Here is a 14528-nt window from a genome sequence, read left to right as displayed (position 1 = left end):
AGGTTTCTGAGAGTCAGCCTTTGGCCCCTTGTGGCTGGGTTGGGGAGTTGGGGGTGTGTATACGATCTAATTATCGCTAAGTTAGCCATAAAAATAATAATAATCTTTGTAGCTAACATTTGTGAGGGGCTTACTATGTGCTAAGTACCCTTTATCCTCTTTACCTATATTACTAATTTAATTCTCATAACAGCTGTTTCGGGTGGGAGCTATTACTATCCTCCTTATTTTATTTTATTTTATTTTTGTGGTACGCGTGCCTCTCACTGTTGTGGCCTCTCCCGTTGTGGAGCACAGGCTCCGCGGCCATGGCTCACGGGCCCAGCTGCTCCGCGGAATGTGGGATCTTCCCGGACCGGGGCACGAACCCGCATCCCCTGCATCAGCAGGCGGACTCTCAACCACTGCGCCACCAGGGAAGCCCCTCTTCTTATTTTAGAGATGGGAAAACTGAGCACAGAGAAGTAAGTAGCTGGCCCAGAAAGTGTATTTGAATTTGGAGGTCCAGTTACTGAGCCCTGCCTCTTAAACTTGATCCCGAGCTGCTCCTCAGGCTTGAAGGATGGGTTTGGAGCAGGTGAATAAACAGCCTTGCTAACGGGAGGGTCATAGGTCAGGGCAGTAGGATGCCACATACACGTTTCCCAATTAGGTGCTTTAGGCATAATATCCCATTTCTTTGATTATTGATGCTTCTGAAACCAAGATGTCTTAAAATTGATAAAGGTGTTAGTATCTTTTCCCCAAACAGCTGGTATAAAATTGTACCTCTTACCATAGGGGGACTATGGTGACAGATACTTCTTGAGTACAACTGGAGATGGATAAAGCCAGCCAATACGTATTGTTAATAAAACTGTTTATTGAAGTTTAACTTGTGTACAGAACAGTGCACGAATCTAGAACAGTTAGGAATTTCCACAAAGTGAACACACCCAGGTACCAGTGCCCAGAACAAAAAACGGAACGTGACCAGCTACCAGAAGCCCCCTCACAGCCTCACCCAAGGACGACTGCCATCCTGTCTTCTAACGCCATAGACTAGTGTTGCCTGTTTTAAAACTTTATCCATTTAATTGTACAAGTGTTCCCTTAAATCACTACCAATCATTTCCAATTATTTGGAAAGATGACCCCATTTAGACCTCTTTCACGTAAACCAGAGGAGACTCACTTTGGAAATCTGTTTGCCGCTCTGCCGGTTACATTCAACAGAGAATCCAAACTGTAATTTCAGAACCATTGTTTGGTTTGACCTCGGATTCTCCTTCACTTACCAGAAATAGGTTCAAGGGACAAAAATGCAGTTTTAAGGGTGTTTTGATAGTTCAGCTTGGGAAGTCAAGTTCAGTTTGTTGCAATATGAGCGTGAAATGAATGAGGGTCTTGAAGTTTGCTGGTTTCCACCAAACTTCCCCCTGCAAGCCCCCGGGGCGGCTTCTGAGCATCTCCTTACAGTCCTATTTGCAGAAGTGGACGCTGATGCCTCTGTGATGAGTGTTTTGCTCCAAGTATGGGGTTTAGAGAAGACTCTTATTGTGAAAGGGAGATGGGAGTCCAGCATGAAGGAAACGCAGAACAATCTCTTCCTTAGCTGCACCTGCACTGCTCTAGCCTAATGAGTTTAGGTTGATGGAACCCAGACCTCAGGAAGGATTATAAATTCTCATTTGATTTGATTTGCTTCTAAAATACCTTAAACCAGCTGTGCCTGCCCAGCTGACCCAGGAGTCTCTGGCTGCTTTGGGGGAAGGTCTGAGCAGGCACCCTCCTGTCCTGGGGAGGGGCGCGTGGGCTGCCGCACTGCCTCTCCCACCCCCGGCCGCTCCCGGGGCCTCCTCCGGCCTGGCGCTTGTCCTTGTCATGTCCCATGATCGCTGGCCTCTGTCTTCTTGAATTCTCATGACGGCCCCATAACTGGGGACCTCTTCATGTCCCCACTTTATTGAAGGGGAAGCTAAGCCTCCCAGAGATGGGTTAACTTGTCCTGAGTCACTGCTGGTGATTGGCAGAGTCCGAGTCTGAACCCAGGCCATAGGGCCCCATCTCAACCCCAATTCCCTGCTGCTTCTAGAGCTGAGTGAGACCGAGAGGGGCTTTTCTGCCCTCCTAAGGGAACCTGGGGGGAAAGTTTCCAAAGATTGTTCACTGAGATACTTGAGAAACTGCCAAGTGCCAGGCAAGTGAGTATGGTGGATGGAACAGTGGAGAACAACAAAATAATCAGAGCTGACATTGTTCAAGACTTTTCTGCACACCAAGGACTCCACGGACGGGCTCTATTCTGGCGGTTCTCAAAGTGGGGTCCCTGGACCGGCGGCATCGGCATCTCCTGACAACCTGTTAGAAGTGCAAGTTCTTGGGCCCCACCCCAGATCTCCCATGTTACAAATACTGGGAGTCGGTCCAGTGGTCTGTGTTTTAACAGGCTCCCCGGTGATTCTGGAACACGCCGGAGCTTGAGGATCCCTGGTCTGTTTTAATCCTACACCGACCCAGTGAAGTCAGTGTTATTCTCATCATCCTCGCATTTGACGGATGAGGAGTAACTTGCCCAAGCGCCCCGTGGGTGGCAGGGCCGGGACTCCCCCGCCAGCCTGGCTCCACGTTCAAGCCTCTTAGGTTCTGTACCTGCCTTCTCTCAGGTCTTACTCTGGGAGTTAAAACCTAGAAAAGAAGATGATTAATAAACAGGTCAGCGGGCCAACCAGTCACTTCCTTAAGCCCTAGGAAAGAAATGAATGGGGAAGGGTGGCTGGGAGGGAGTTGAACGGCCCGGCTCAGTGGAGGGGAAGGGGTCTCGGGGCCGGGTGGGCCTGAAGCAGAGCCCTTGAACTTGCTGGGTCTTATGATTACCCGGCCTGATGTCACTCAGCAAGTGACAGACTCCCAGGTGGCCCTGTGACTGGGGCAGGGGTCGTCATTCCTGTTTTACAGATGGAACCGAGAGCCCAGGGGCCACCAGTGTTCGTCGCAGGCCTCTCCCACAGCTCTGGGATTAAGTTCTCCCTACTTCCATGGAATTTCTCACACTGGGAACCTGTTTTTGAGGAAGAACCTCCCCGTCTCTCTGAGAACACGTATTTGGACCCTGGTTTGTGATAAGCTCTTTATGTCGTCATGCTGCTATCAGAAACCAGCGCGCTGATGCTACAGCGCAGCGCTGTCCAATAGCACGTTCCCCGATGATGGAAATGTTCTGTATCTGCCGTCCAGTACAGGCGCCCCTGGGCACATTTAAACTGATGACATGGAAATAAATGTAAACACTGCCACACCGGCCACATTTCAAGTGCTCAGTAGACACATGCGGTTAGTGGCTGCCCTACTGGACCGTGCAGATGCAGAATTCAAAGTTTAGGTCAAACTACATATAGGTCAAAATTGGTGGAAATTTCACAACTTTTTATGGTACAACCTAACAGAAGTGAAAGGCAACTTCAGACCAATTAAATCCATTCCTTTGTTACTGAGGGAAGAACTGAGGCCCACGGAGCTCGGGGTCCCACCCAGCCGATTGAGAGCCCAGGTGGGACCGAAACCGCCTGGCTCTCATGCGGCTTGTGTGTCTGTTAGCTCCCGGATTCTCAACTCGGCGTGGTTGACAGTTGAGGCTGGACCACCCCCTGTAGTCGGGGGCTGTCCTGTGCACTGTAGGATGTTTAGCAGTGTCCTGGCCGTTACCCACCAGACGCCAGTAGCACATGCTCCCTAAGCTGTGACAAACAAAAAGGAATGCAGGCATTGCCCAAGAGCCCCTGGGGAGGGGAGGGAAGGACAAAAGTGCCCCTGGCTAAGAATCACTATTTTAGCTGAAATAGTAACTAGTTTCCTTTCTTTCCCCTCATTTTCAATTAGCTAAGGATGGGGTGGGGACCCAGAGGTCCCGCTCTGGGGAGACGGGGTACCCCTGGGTGAAGGATGGCTGCCTCGATTTATGGCGGAAAGGTTGATGTAAGCTCACAGCCTGTTTTTCTTTTCAGCTCGACCAGCGTCTGGGGCTTTTTAGGCAAACAACTGGCTTTGGCCCTAGAGATAATTAAACCCATCTTTTCTCCGACTCCCCGCCCCATCCCCTAAACCCTTTGGTCCATTCAATTCACAATGATAACATTGTTCCGGCAACAGCGCACACATGTTGACGCCGGGGTGTTTAATCTCGCGGGGCAGCAATTCTCCGCTCCACCCCCTCCACATCTGCGCGGCTGCCACGCTTATGACAAAGCGCCTGGCCGCCAGCGGGCTCGCCTCCGCACCCGCGGCTCGGGACGCGGCCCCCTGCGTCTAACAAGGAGGCAGTGTCTCCGAAGACCCTCTCGGAGCGCCCGGCGCTGGGGCTCCAGGTGGTCTTGCTGGCAGCCAAAGCATTTGGTGGAAAGTTCGAGAGTTGAAGCGGCAGCTCAGGGGAGACAATGCCGCTTGTGTGCCCTCTGCCGGGCGGGGCCCCGCCCCCTGATTTGGGGGGCTGGGTAGGGAGGATGGGGAGACGGGTTGAGGCTACACCACCTTGAAGCAGTCAGCCTCCCTCGGGGTGACTCTAGCACCAGCAGGAGCAGCATTTACAAACCAGAGGGGGACCTGAGTGGGATGCAGAGTCCTCGCTCTCTGAGTTTAGCTTTTTTTGTGTGTGTGTGGTACGCGGGCCTCTCACTGTTGTGGCCTCTCCCACTGCGGAGCACAGGCTCCGGACGCGCAGGCTCAGCGGCCATGGCGCACGGGCCCAGCCGCTCCGAGGCATGTGGGATCTTTCCCGGACCGGGGCACGAACCCGTATCCCCTGCATCGGCAGGCGGACTCTCAAACCACTGCGCCACCAGCGAAGGGAAGCCCTGAGTTTAGCTTTTAAGGAGATTAATGTTGTGACTGCGTCGTGTGTGCTGAGAGCTTGGTGTATACTTCAGGGATGTCTTTATTTAATCGTCTCCATGGCTAAGAGGTTGGCGGTGGCTCCCGGCATGAGGGAGAGAGTGTGGCCAAGTGGTGAAGCATTCAACCAGCTGTGTGGCCGTGGGCAAGTGACTTGACCTCTCTGAGCCTCAGTGTCCTCATCTGTAGAATGGACACAATGTACGTGCTTACTTCTGAGTGGGGGTTTTATAAGGATTCGAGGAAATGATGTGTGTGTGACACATGTGATGTGGTATCCAGGCCAGTGGGAGGGCTTTGATAATGGTACCCGTCCTCCTCATATCGTTAGGATGGCTGCTATCAAAACAAAACAAATCGTCAGAAAATAACAAGTGTTGGGGTGAGAGAATGTGGACCAGTTGGAACTTCTGTGTGCTGTTGGTGGGAATGTAAAATGGTACAGCCTCTATGGAAAACAGTATGATAAGTCCTCAAAAGATTAAAAGTAGAAGTACCATATGATCCAGGAATTCCATTTCTGGGCATATATCCAAAAGGATGGAAAGCAGGGTTTCAAAGAGAGATTTGCACACCCATATCTGTAACTGCATTATTCACAAGAGCCAAAAGGTGGAAGCAGGCCAAGTGTTCCCTGACAGATGACTGCATAAACAAAACGTTAGGGTATCCACACAATAGAATATTATTCAGCCTTGAAAATGAAACAAATTCTGAAGCATGCTACAACATAGATGAACCTGGAAGACATTGGGCACAGTGAAAGAAGCCAGCCACAAAAGGATAAATACTGTGTGATTCCACTGTACGAGGTACAGAGAGCTGTCAAAGTCATAGAGACCAAAAGTAGACTGGTGGATGCCAGAGGTTGGGGTGGGTGCAGAATGGGGAGGTGTGTAATGGGGCCAGAGTTTCAGTCTTGCAAGAATAAAAGAGTTCTGCGTATTGCTTGCACAGCCACGTGAATGGACTGAACGCGACCGAACTGTACACCTTAAAATGGTTAAGATGGCAGATTTTATGTTGTGTGTATTTTTACCACAATTAAAAATAAAAATTTTAAAACGGTGGCTGTTACCTAGCTCAGGGGTTGGGTAGGTGACAGAGGTGCAATCCAAGTGAGCTTTTATCCACCTCTCACCTCTAGCAGGTCAACAGAGGGCTCTTTCCCCCAGAGCGGGTGGTCAAGAAATACTTGTAGAATGAATACAGTGGGGGTGAGGAGACACCGAAATATGTTCTTGGCAGTGTTTATCATGTTAGACTTTGATGCAGTTTTCCTCTTCTCTCTGTTTAGGACCGTCTCCTTTCTTCTGTAAGAGCAGCACAGTGTATCAACGCTCATGTTATTAAGAGAACATTATCCTGTTAGGGTCATCGGTATGTCTCTTCAGTTCTCTAGGACGCCCAATTTATGGCATGCCTCTGGCGGCTTTTTCAAGCTCCTTAATCTTGCCGTGTAAATCTTGGAATGAATGAAGAGCCATCATCAAATTTCACGTCCCTGAAGGAGCAGAGCCGTAAATCGCCGAGTGACAGCAGCCTTGGTAACATCAGCTCCAGTGAATTCTGGCGTGTGCCAGAACCTTCTGGATGAATTGTATCCCCGTAGGACAGGAAGGAGCCTGGGGTGAAAGTTTCAGAGTGAAATCAGGGTGGGGGAATGCTGGGCCACAGGATCCTAAGAGGTCAAGGGTCTTTGAAAACTCAGCTCTCGTTTCTGGTTATAGTTTGGACTTTGGTCGGTTCTCAGAGCCTCGTGAAAGGCGTTCAGGGGTCTGCCCCCAGCCCATAACTGGAGCTCGTGGTCCAGTCTGAGCTCAGGGAAACTGGACGCTGAGTCAAGAGCAGACTTCTAATGCTGGACTTGCAGTTTTTACTTGGAAAGTGTCACTTTGCTTATAAAATAGTTAGTCCTCTCTCATAGTTTGGCGGCATCTTTTGGGGACAGTGAGAGGACCGCAGAGTCTGGAAAGTTAACTAAGCTTTTTCTAAAAACCATGAAATTTTGGAAGGAACAGCTAGCTGGGCCATTAACTTGCTACTATTTGTCAGGTCTTCCTAGCCCTGGCCGGGAGACCGGCTCAAGAAGGGAATGAAGGCAGCTTTGTGCGGGCTGACAGTCCCCCCTCCACGATGCAAACGTCTGTCCTCTGCAACTGGCCATGGTCTTGCTCTCTTGGCCTTTTCTGCACGGCTGTCTCCACCATCACCCCTTCCTGGGGTCTCTAAGCAGCCGACGATCAAATCCCATGTGCGGTCTCCCCATCCCTGTTATCTGACTCTGGCTACCATCTGGTCATCTTATCTTGCCTGTCTCTGGTCCTGTTCCTTCCCCTGGACCGAGGTCTTGCGGTGGTCGTGTTTTCCATCTCCCACCACAGCCCCCCAGCAGTGGTCCGAGGCGGTGCTCATCTTTCTCATTGGATGTGCATTTTTCCCACAAGACTAGATGCATATGTGCAATTCACCAGCCCCCAACTGGACATTCAATTGTCCAGTCAAATTTCCCACTTGGATTTCCCACAGGTCACCTCAGGTTCAGCTTTCTGCATCCACACGTGTTTTCTTGCCTCCTCCTTCACCTGTGGAGTTCTTCCTCCTGTGCTTATATCCACCACTAGCATCATTATTGCCCACGAGGCATTCCTAGCCAGCACTGGGGAGCCCTTCTCGATTTCCCTTCTTCAAACTGCTTTTGCCCTTGACCAGTCTTTGACTTCTGTCCATCCCCAGTCCTGCTTCAAGGTGTTTCCCCAATAGAATTGTGGTCACCAAAAGGAAGGATGTTCATTGTAGCCCGCTTCGTAAGAGTCCCAAACTGGAAACTCCCCAAATGCCCATAGAAAAATCAGCAGTGGCCTATTCATACAATGGGGTCCAATACGGCAGTGGAAGTGAGTGAATGACCGCTCCGCATAGCCACAGAGGGTGCGCGCGGACACAGTGAAGTGAAGGAAGCACAGGCAGTAGGGGAAGCCCCAGGCAGGCACAGTGAGTCTGTGGTGTTGGGTGTTCGGATGGCGGTCACCTTTGGGGTTGAGCACGGGGCTGGTGTTGGGGAGGGGCCCGGGGGGGGTGTCTTTGGTGCTAGTAACGAATGTGCCGTGTCCTGCTCTGGGTGCGTTTGCATTGAGAAATTTCACCAGACTTCCTGAACACGTAGGATCTGTGTGCTTTACTGCATGTATGTTATCAATAAAATAGTTGACTTAAAGACTGGTAGAGGATTACGCGAAGTAATATATTGAATCCAATAGACGAATGGAGCCCTACTAAGCATCAGGCTGGGCGGGGCGCTGGAGGCTCATGATCGAGACGTCATTGCCCCTGTTCCCAGAGCTCGGTCAGGGGGTCATCTTATACTTGGAAATTATCCACGTCTGAAGAAAGCAGCTTTCATGGCACATGGCCACCTGGGCATCCCCACTATTACCTGGGTGTGTCTCCTGCCCATCCATTTCTGGGTGTGTATATAATTGGGCTCGATTGTTTTGCTCAGAACTGCCTTGGTTGCAAAGGACAGCAACCTGACTCTAATTAGCTTACATGGGACTTGTCTGAAGGGTCTCCACGTGACTCACAAATTAGAAGAGCTGAAACCTCAGACTTCAGGAAGGATGGGAACACCAGGCCAGGGGGTCGAGCCTGGAAGGCTTATTCCCCCTTAATTCTGAGCTCTGTCCTGCTTGCCTGGAGTCTTCTTTCTCACCGGCCAGCTTTCTCTGCGCGGCGGTGGTGTGTGGCTGCCCAGGGTGCCACATTACATCCTTAGGGTTTAAGGCAGAGAAAACAAACGGGGCTCTTTCCCACCAGGTGCCAGTAAAAATAAAAGCAATCTTGTGTTTGGCCCAGCTTGGGGCTTGTTCCCTCCCGTCCCTCAACTCCGGAGAAGTAGGTCATGGGGCAAGATGGCAGCTCCCTTGGGACCATTTGGCTTGATTGCAAGAGCCACGATGAAGCTCTCCAAGAGGAAGAGATGGCGTGAACGTGGCACCTACTGGTGACGTCACAGTGAGCTGTGCCTCAGCACGGAATGAATCCTTAGGGAGCAGGAGAAATACTGCATCTTCTATAGCTCTTTTCTCATGTGTATAAGAATTTATTGTATTCATTTTTCTTTGTGTATTATCATGTATGCCCATCAGTATGTGTATATCGGGGGGGCATACCCCTAATTTTTAGGGTGTTAAATACAGTTCTATAAAGCATGGCTCTGGAAACCTCCACCTAGGTACCCTTTATTTATTTTATTTTTAATTTTATTTATTTATTTATTTATTTATTTATTTATTTTTTTTTGCGTTACGCGGGCCTCTCACTGTTGTGGCCTCTCCCGTTACGGAGCACAGGCTCTGGACGCGCAGGCTCAGCAGCCATGGCTCACAGGCCCAGCCGCTCCGCAGCATGTGGGATCCTCCCGGACCGGGGCACGAACCCGCGTCCCCTGCATCGGCAGGCGGACTCTCAACCACTGCGCCACCAGGGAAGCCCTAATTTTATTTATTTTTGGCTGCGTTGGGTCTTCGTTGCCGCTCCGGGCTTTCTCTAGTTGTGGAGAGCAGGGGCTACTCTTCGTTGCGGTGTGCAGGCTTCTCATTGCTGCAGAGCACAGGCTCTAGGTGCGCGGGCTTCAGTAGTTGCAGCACATGGGCTCAGTTGTTGTGGCTCATGGGCTTAGTTGGTCCACAGCATGTGGGGTCTTCCCAGACCAGGGCTCAAACCCGGGTCCCCTGCACTGGCAGGCGGATTCTTAACCACTGCGCCACCAGGGAAGCCCCACTTAGGTACCCTTTAAATGCCTGCTGCCCTCTGCGAGTCCGCATGGCAAGCTGCCTTTGGTTATCATAATCCACTTGTGCAGAGGACCCTAACTTAGTGACGGACACACTTGTACATATTGTGTAACTGTAAATGGGAGGAGAAACCCTAGGTGCTGAGAGGAGGCAAACGCTCTTGGGTGATGCTTGGGGATCAGGCTTGACCTGTATGTGGGGCAGAGGTCTTGCCTGACATGTCAGAGGGTCATGAGAGGGGATACCCAGGTCAGTGGCCTCCTGTTCCACCTGCCTCTACTCTTTATTGGCACCCTCCAGCCCAAAATTTGCCCTCCCAGGGCCAGCTTTGGGGTTATTATTTCAGGCTTTTGTAAAAGAAGGACACCAGAATTGGCTTTGGGGACAGTCGTGAAGCTGGTTGCTGTCAGGATGGTTTTTCTGGAATCTATTTTCTTTGGACTTAGCTTTTTTTTTTCTTTTTTTTTTTTTGCGGTACACGGGCCTCTCACTGTTGTGGCCTCTCCCGTTGCGGAGAACAGGCTCCGGACGCGCAGGCTCAGCGGGCATGGCTCACGGGCCCAGCCGCTCTGCAGCATGTGGGATCTTCCCGGACCGGGGCACGAACCCGTGTCCCCTGCATCGGCAGGCGGACTCTCAACCACTGCGCCACCAGGGAAGCCCTGGACTTAGCTTTTGGTCTCAGGGGTTTGGACTTTTTTAATCTTTTGAAGATGAAAGTCCTTTGTTCATTCCTGTGAATTCTCTCAGTCAGTGGTGTTCTAGAATATAAAGGGCAGTGGGAGAAAAACCTGGTTTCCTAGGTTCTGGGTTTCCTTAGGTTGCTTTCCTTAATGGGCTCAGGGAGATATCACTCTAGACATTTATTTTAAAACTCGAGTCTGGGGTTATCAACTACAGTAATGTAACAACAACAAAGTGTGGAGACAGTTTTCTCCCTAAAATACATGCATGTTTCCATCTGCTTTAGTGGTGACTGTTATGCCATCTTGAGACTGAAATGGTGTAGATTCCACACGGTGGAGCGGTTTCCATATAAAATGGAAACCTTGGGAAGAGGAGATTTGGGATTTGCTTTGAACTTTGAATGAGTCGCTGCTCTTCTTTTTAAAAAATGACTGTTTTTTCTTTGACAAATCACAAGATTATGTAGGTTTCAGGAAGAACAGAATAATGACATGGTTCATGCCTCTCATTGTCTTAAAATGATTAATGAAAGAAATTCACTTAGGAAGCCATGCCAAAGAGCCTGTAAATGTTTGCAAGAAATTTAGTTGGACACTTTATCCATTTATCCTTTTTTAAAAAAGAAACCTTATAACCCTGATATCTTAACTGTCTTAGCAGTTAAGGTACGTTTTATCTTACACAGTTAAAAAAAGTTACATATACACCTGCTGCAACAAACTATATTTGTGATTATATATCAGTGTTTTCTTTCTTCATTGCCTGTGACTTTAGTGATTGTACCTGTGTTAATGTCATGCTATCCAAACATTTCTTTTCTCTTTGATCTATTGTAATTTTTTTCAAATAAAGTTATCATAGCTGAACTATGTAAATACCCACATGCACATATTATTTTTTCTGTACTGACTCTCACTCTTACAGCTCATTGTTTGAGAGGCCCTATAAAAATGACCAATACAAATTACTTCCCATTTGCCAGGCACTGTTGTAAGTGCCGCCTCCTGTGATCTTCCCTATGAGAAAGGACCAGTGTTATATCCCTAGAGGAAGGGGACACGCACAGAGGTTAAGTAACTGGGCCAAGACCACAAGCGGCACACAGCTGAGGTCTGAACTCAGCCCACCCGGCTCCAGGGAGTGTAAAGGTCAAGAGTGGGGTTTCGGAGCTCAGGCACTCACCTAACTTGTGGCCTTGGGCAAGTTACCTTTCCTCCCTGAGCTTCAGTTTCCTCATCTGTCAAATGGGGCTCAATCCTGCCTCGCCTGGATCCATCACGTGATGGCCAAGAGTGCTCAATGCGAGAACCGTCACGGAGCACGTGCCTTTTTGCACTTCTGGGTTCTTCAGCCATCTTCATTTGTAAATCGGGGGTCCACTGTCCCATTCTCTGCTTGGGTTGATGGCTGTGTTTGCCAGTAGGAGCTGTGGTGAGACGTGGTCTGTCCCCGCGCTGGGAGCAGGGGGACTGGGGTCTGTCGGGGTCTCGCTGAGTCCCAGGCACTGTGCCCAAGGCTCCTGTGCACAATGGCACGAAGCAGGCTTGCTCGCTGAATATTGAAGCATCGCACACCTCAGGGGTTCTTTCTGGCTTTGGGGGGTTTGGCTCCGCTGAGGGAGAAGGGAAGACGGTTGGAAATGGAGACTGTGTCTGTGTAGTCTGTCAGCGTGGGGGGCCACTCCTGATGTTCCTTAGCTGCATGTCAACTCCTGTAAATGGAAATATCTAAGGGGATGTTTCAAGGAGTGGCCAGAAGGGTGGGGTGGGGTGGGCGGGAGACAGCTAAGTGTTCGCAGTGAAGGGCACTGCAGAAAGGCAAGGTTTGCCGAGGCTGGAAGAGCCACATGTTGGCTGCTGCTCCCTGGAGGTCCAGCAAAATGGTGACCATAGGGTGTCCTTTCCATTTGGTTGTGGGTGGTCTCTGGTGACCTTGGCTTGGGTGGGGTGCTGGGGCCGGGGGCGAAGCAGCTGAGTGCACTGCGAGCTTGCTCAGGGGTGGGGGGTCAGGGGTGCACCCTCCGGCTGCTCGCTGGGGCGCAGGGATTCTCTCCAGGAGTTGTCGCCTCCCCTCAGCCCCCCACCCAGAGTCCCCTGCAGAAAAGTACCCGAGGAGAACAGGAGTCATCCCCAGACTGTGCCCATGTCCTTGGCAGGACAGACTTGTCTTCTTCCATCACCCCCGCCCCCTGTACATAAAAGTGCTCGGGCGCGCTAACACACACGCACAGCTCCACTTCTGGGTGTGCCCGCCCCCCGGAAACACAGGTGCCCGGATGTGCACAGCAGCACTGCTCTCAGAGCCCCAAACTGGAAACTACCCAAACGCCCGTGTCCTGTGGGATGGATCCGAGAACAGGGCTGTCATCGAACTGTGGAATATTATACAGCAGCGAGGAGGAATGAATGTCCACAGCAACATGGATGAATCGCACAGACGCCGTTGAGGGAAAGAAGCCTGGCGCAGAAGCATAGATACTGTGTTATGCCCTGTTTATAATGTTCAGAAACAAGCAAAACTAACCTCTGGTTTGAGAAGCTGGGGGGAGCGGAAGGGGGCACTGGTGATGTTCTGTGTCTTGATCTGGGAGAAGGTCCCACGGTGGGTTCACTGTGACAGTTCACTGAACTGCACCCCTATGGTTGTGCACGTACAACACGTATGTGGTAATGCAGTCAAAACGTTCTGACAGACACGCAAAGGAACTCCCCTTGCTGAGCTGTCAGCACTGCCACTGAGATGTGTGGTTAAGGCCTCGGGTTGGGTGGGACCTCGGTTTGAGCCCCAGCTCCCTGACCCTGGGAGGCCACACCAAGCCTCTTGGGTCTCAGGTGCACCCCTACCCCTACCAACGTGGCATTGGGCTCACCTCCTAGGGTGACATGAGGGCTGAATGAGCTAGAAGGGTGACCAAGACTGTCCCGGGGCATTTCCCTAGTGACAGAGGCCCCCTTACCCTGGGGTCCCCTCCCGAGGCTCACTTGATCCCCAGTGGGTGGCACTTCGTAGAGGCTGCCACAGTAGACCCAGCCTCCTCATCTTCTCCATAAATCAAAGTGGAAATGCCCTGGGCCAGTCATATCATTAAGGTTTAAAACAGATTTTTGGTTTTTAAAGGGCCTTTGGGCTGCCAGTGCTGTCAACCTCCTTCCTCAAAGGCATTCACGCATTCACGTCCTGCTTGTACCTGTGGCAGCCCTAACCCACCCAGCCTGAGGGCTTTCAAGCTCAGAAAGCTGAAGCTCGCTGGTCATGTTTCTCCTCCCTTCTGGCCAAGCTGGTTGCACTCTCTCTCCCTGTCTCTCTGGTTCCCCACCCCCGAGGCAGGAAGTGGATATTGGGCTGTATCTCCCAGGAGATGAAGTGTATCTGCAGATGCTACAGGCCCACCTGGGCTTGGCCATCCTGCATCTTTGCAACACTGATGATGCTCACCTTCGTTGCTGCTCCATGTTAGTCCAAAGGATGCATGATCCTTGGGAACCAGGGGTCCACTCCCAGAAGCATTGTTCTTGGACTTATATCCATCTTGGTGTTCGCCGTCTATGAAGTGGACACAATGGCTTAGTCTAGTATCACTGCCAGTATAAGGGAGAAGGGCTTGGTCCCTTTGCCTTGTTTTGTCCTGAAGTCCTTTTCCAAACCCCCCACTCTCCCTGCCAAGACGCTGCCATTCACCTCTTTTTCTGCTTTTTGTCTAAGGCTGTGCTTGTAAACCCTGGCTGCTATTAGAGACATCTGGGGTGCTTTAAAAAGTACAGGTTTCTGGGCCCCCTCCCCAAAGATAATGATTCATTTGGTTCCAAGAGGGGCAAGGTGCTGGAGCCCACTTTGTGCCAGTCTGCCCACCACTGTCTTCAGTGACTTCACTTTGGTAGCTTGAAATCTTCCAAGATGAAAATTGGCAAACACCACAGATCGGGTCCTAGAGAGCCAGTTATTAAACATTTACCAGCCCCCACTGGGCTAGGGCATCAATGTTTTCTCAAAGTTCCCATGGTGATTCTCACATGCAGCCAGGGCTGAGCACCACTGGCCTAAGGTAACCCATGACAGGCATAGTAAGGTTGCTGTCTACACTGTAGCTCACAGCTATCCATCCCTTCCAGTGGTTAAGCTATATATATGACTTAGATCACTTAACTCTCACAACAACCCATGAAGGAGGATTATTATTCC

At 50.7% G+C, this 14528-nt stretch overlaps 1 protein-coding gene across 1 annotated transcript in view; it reads left to right on the top strand.

Moving 5' to 3' along the window:
- The window catches only part of BMP7 (bone morphogenetic protein 7), a gene marked incomplete at its 5' end in the record, with an annotated part of 88259 nt that overhangs the window by 17636 nt on the left and 56095 nt on the right, over window positions 1-14528 (top strand). The gene's annotated exons all lie outside the window — the stretch shown is intronic.

The sequence above is a fragment of the Hyperoodon ampullatus genome (genome assembly GCF_949752795.1).
Source record: "Hyperoodon ampullatus genome assembly, chromosome: 14".
Lineage (NCBI taxonomy): Eukaryota > Metazoa > Chordata > Mammalia > Artiodactyla > Ziphiidae > Hyperoodon > Hyperoodon ampullatus.
The sequence above is the reverse complement of the archived record's forward strand: the minus strand, read 5'-3'. Positions and strand labels throughout refer to the sequence as shown.